The sequence below is a fragment of the Mustela nigripes genome, chromosome 15 (genome assembly GCF_022355385.1).
Source record: "Mustela nigripes isolate SB6536 chromosome 15, MUSNIG.SB6536, whole genome shotgun sequence".
NCBI lineage: Eukaryota > Metazoa > Chordata > Mammalia > Carnivora > Mustelidae > Mustela > Mustela nigripes.
In genome coordinates, this window is record NC_081571.1 from 34204282 (window position 1) to 34209530 (window position 5249).

At 34.4% G+C, this 5249-nt stretch overlaps 1 pseudogene; it reads right to left on the bottom strand.

Moving 5' to 3' along the window:
• Positions 1 to 3464: 3464 nt before the first annotated feature.
• On the bottom strand, positions 3465 to 3945 carry LOC132002793 (peptidyl-prolyl cis-trans isomerase-like 3; annotated as a pseudogene).
• Positions 3946 to 5249: the final 1304 nt, after the last annotated feature.

Below are 5249 nucleotides of genomic sequence, written 5' to 3' on the forward strand. Positions count from 1 at the left end.
ACCTCATGTTGGCTGAGAGAGTAAGTAGATGAATATATAAATAGATAACCTAAAATTCAGTGGCAAAGTTTTAAGTTTTGACTCCAAACTGCATGCCTTTAACTGGTAAGTTGGACTAACTTCTAAAACAAAACCACTCAGTTCATGGGGATGTAAAGAGCACAAATCTAATTCTAGGATGAGTTCCAATTGCTTCTGGGAGGTTAAAGCACTAGGAACAAAACTTTGACTTCAAAATATCATTATATTAATGATCACCAATATAAATATATATATATATGTATATATATATATATATATATATACATTTTTAAAAAAATTTCTGGTGAGACAAAAAGTACATTAAATTAGTCAACACATTGTTGTTACTACAAGATAGTAAAAGGGATTTGCATTCAGTGTGGTGACAAACACTCTGCCAGCAGAGATTCAACCTCCCATACAGAAAAATTAGATAACCAAGAAGGGGTCAGATTCTTTAGAATTATCCTCATTTTGTATAGTGCAGCAAAATGCCTACTTTCTTATGTGGTCCTTATTTGTTAATGTGGGAACAAGAAATACGTATTGTTCTGAGCACAGAAAGATTACCTGTGACTCTGACCACTCAGTCCAATATGTGGTTGCTTGTGGCTTCCCATGAAAACAATGTGTGGACATTGATTGTAAGCTACATCAAAATTTAGCATTTATTAGTGTGGATTATTGCCACTGCCATGTATTTAAAGACTAACATGGGAAATAAAACAAGAAAGGAAGTCAGAATAGACGGAAGTCTATCTTTTATATATAATAAAGCCAAATACAAAGATTGATGTAGAGGTGCTTGGCTTGCACATTTGGTAGAACATGTGACTCTTGATCTTGGACTCATGAGCTCAAGCCCCATGTTTGGTATTAAGATTACTTTAAAAAAAAAATATTGATGTAAAGCCCATGGAATAATTTCAACTGTTTCTGGCAACACAGGGAAGCTTATCTAGAATGAAAGTTTTATCAGTTTCAATTCAGAGGGAAATTTCTCAAAATATCTAGACCATCAATATTATCCACCTAAATGTTTTTAAATGTTGAAATATTTATAACTATTATTAATTTTTTATTGCATACAGGTAGTGGTAATATAGGACAAAAACATGGTGTAAAAGAGTTGTTTTATTTTGTGTTTAATGTACATTTACAATATAGTGAGATAGCTTATATGATGTCTATGACAGTAGAGCCTCATAAATCCAAATTCTCACTTTAGTATGTTGGTTCTCAATGATAAGAGAACACTTCCTGCATTTTCTACCTTATGATAAGTATGATTTTAAATTTTGTTGATAGCTGGCTCTAGAGAGACACTGCAGGGAGAAGGGAGCTCCTCTTTCCTGATTAGGGTAAATGGTATTTTGTTTTTTCTTGCTCTTGACACAATGTCAGGCAAAGGACAGGTGTGTAGGGACATTTGATGTTGCTCTGTTCCATTTTGCACCTAGAGCACACAGTTCCTTGGCAACCATGCAGCCCCAGTCCAGAGGTTCTTTTTCTTTTTTATTTTTTTTTTAATTTAATTTTTCTGCTTGCTTGATATCTGTAAACTAGCTTTAACTCTGTCAGTCCAACAAACCTCACTGTTCAAACTAGGTCTGAACACTATCCTGTAAGGGTACATTTCCTTAGCTCTAGGAGAAGGTGGAGAAGCCCTTCAGAACATACTCTTTTCATCTTTATAGTTATGATTTATTATAGCTTAATAATTCTTAATGTTAAACTTCCCCTATTTAAATTACTGGGTGGCTCTGTCTCCTAATTGGACCAAGACAAATACTTAGTCCATGCAATACAATGAAGACTATTTTAAAAACTTGCAACTTTTTTTTTTTACTTTGTAAATGAGTAAAATAATTGATAAATATATATATATATATATATATATATATATATATTCATATTAAGTCCTTGATAAAAAAATATCCAGATCAGAATTATTAACTTTTAAATAAAAACTTTACACACATCATGGTCATATGCTTTATTTCACTGCATCACAGAGAAAAGCTGTGACTTCATATATAAATAAATATGTTGTATTTTTCCACTGTGAGAATTCTATTATTTAGAAGTAAATATAAAAACTACCCCTTTCACTTAAATAGGAACCTCTGTAAATATGCACATATTAAAAACATTGAGATTCAATTTCTGACTCTGTGGCCTTCATTTATTCTTATCAAATATCAAGGAGAAACAATAGCACAAGTATTTTCTTATAAGTTAAAATTAAAAGAGGTAAATTTTTATTAAAACTGTATGGGAACTACTGATTTACAATGCATTTTTAATTATTAGAGTAATGTAACTGTTTCTCTATTAGCTATCATCCAGCAGCTGTCCTCCTCTAACCAATATAGGACTTGATAGTGGCAGAAAGAGTTTAAGTCGGATATAAGTGGGAGACTAAAAGCTAACACTGAGATAAAATCAGTTCTTGCAAATTGAACAAGAATCGAGTGATGGAAATCCAGTCAGACAGGCAAAGCATTTTATCTGGAAAATGCAATGGTGAGCACTAAACAATAATGGGTCATGACAGGTGGATAGACAGGCAGGCCATCACACTGGTGTCCAGGAATATTAGCAAGAGTGTGAGAGTTAGGTGTTAAGTAACTTAAAACTAAGTTAAGGCAGCTATGCACTGAAGCAAAGATTCTAGAGAGGATTATAGGGACACCAAAGAAATTGGAGAGAAGTAACATAATTCCCACTGCAAGGCTAAAATGTTCATAACAAGATTAGAGTACAGAATCTCCAAGAACAGAGTGGAACACAATTCTGGGTGAATAGGGGAAATCTGCAGGAAATCCAAACCAAGACTCAGGCATGAGATCAAACAAGGAACAGAGACTCAGTTACTTGGTACAGAATATAGGATGACTTCATCTCATAAACCAAACTTGGAAGAAGTCACCACAAGAAAAGAGTGCAGTTATCAAAAAGTCATCTCAGTGTGGAAATGTAGATCTGTTGGCTTGGAACTTGTAAATTTCTCTGACTAAAGTCTTTCTTGATCCTGGGTTGGATTGACTATAGCTCAGAAAACAGTGTGAAATTAAGTGCTTTTCATTCTAGTTATAAGAGATGACTGTGAATGGGGGCAGAGAAATAGGTAGGGCCTTAAGTCTTTATCACAGAAATAGTATATTTCTATTTTTAAATGAGTGTTTATATATGGCAAAAATTAGACAGAAGATTTTTAAAAATTAAACTTTAAGAAATATATTGGATAATGGTTTTAGCAAAGAAAAATGCTCTAATGGAGTAAAAGCCCTTTGGATCCCCTTGGTACCATCAACTTGGAAGATTTTAGTTGTAAACAATCAGATGAATGATACAGTCTCTTGATATAATTAAAACTACATAAACCACAATAGGTGTGTTCCTCGAATAGTTTGCCAACAGTTTTTCCAGGTCTACTACAGCTACTGTACAAAGGGATTAGCATGAATAGTTATGTCCTTTGTGCATATCACTGAGAGGCTGACATGTCTTCTCATTCACTGGTAAATTCTCAAATTCATCTAGAGTCTCAGAACATCCATTACCTTTCCAAATACTGTATATTTCATGTCCAAAAGTGACTGTTTGCCATAGGTGAAGAACTAAGATCCATTGGTATTTGGGCTGTTATTAACCATAGATACAACACCTCTAACATTGTGGTTAAGAAAGTTGCTATATTCATCCTCAAATTTCTTGCCCCAGTTACTATTACCTCATCTTCTTGTACTTGTCATATCTCCTGTTTCAAATGTAAAACCCTTGGTACTTCTATGCAATCTGCAGTCATTGTAGTAATTACTGGTACTGAGAGCCAAAAAAACTCTCACAAGTTTTGGGTGTCCTCTCACAGAAGCGTTCTATTTTAATATCACTTACATCAGTATTCAGTGTCACTGACATTTTTTTGTCTTGATGGTTTCAGGAAATACTGTTGTTAATTTCTCACAGTCTTATCAAGAGAAGTTAGCAAATGTATCTCACTTCGAGTAGCACAGCTGTTGTTAAAACAGAAAAGATGTAATCGCAGATGCCTGTGATTCGAAATTACTGTCTTCAGGCTACCCTGCATTTCTATTTTGACGTGCACTAAAATTAGAATTCACCTATGTTTATTATTTTTCTATGTGGGCAGAGTCTTGAAATATAAAATAGCAGAAGATAATCAGGTAAAAGGAAAGAAACAGAAGGACTAAGAAGAAGCATGTTTGACTTTCATAAAGGTGAGTACTTGATTTCCAAACATTATAAGATAGCATTATACAAGAAAATTGCACTTCTTTAGGATGATGAGGTGTAGTGGAAATAAGAGGAAGATAAGGGCTTTAGTTTTGCACTGCAGTTCTTCCCCTATATTATTGCATAAACCTGTACAAGTCACTTCATTTCTCCCTGTCATAATTTTATCTGTTAAAGATTGATCTTTAAAGGAGAAGGTGTACATTCCAGGTATCTATTGCTGTGGAGCAAAGGATTCCAAAACTTAGTAGTAGAACTCCTACAACAATTTTACTCTATCACACAGATTTTGTGGGTCAGAACTTCCAACAGAGATCTTCTGCATAATCCTACTGTTTTATGTGGTGTAATAGAGGCCACTTGATGATAATCAACTGTTATAGAGTCTAGATTGGAGGGTGCAAATTGCATACTCACACATACGGTGACTAGAAGGGTACATTTGAAAGGCTGAATTCAGCTGGAATTACCAGTGAAATGCCTAATATGGCCTAGTATGGCAGCTGCAGAGTAGTTAGATTTCTTTGATGGTAGGTCAGTGTGTCAAGTAAAGAGTGAAAGTTTCATGATATGAGACAATCTAACATCACTTCTGCCATGCTTTACTGGTTAAAGCAATCTCAACCACGTCATATTCAAGGGGAGGGATCACTGACCGCGTACCCATAAATGAAGTTTCAAATAATTTGCTTCCATGCTAAACCATTATAGTACAAGCCCTGCTTGCAACAGTATTGATCTTCCTGCATCATGCAATAACCACCAAAAAGTCTCATTCTATTATGTCACGTAACTCAGGTTTAAAGTCCATAATCACAATTTAAATCATATCTAGCTCTAAAAATATCTCTGTTTTGGGTCTCCTCCCTTTGGATAAATTTACTCTTAGACCGTAAACCTGTGAAATGAAGAGACAAATCATTGGGAGAAATGAAAGTTCCAAGAGGATATAGGCATAGGATGATCAT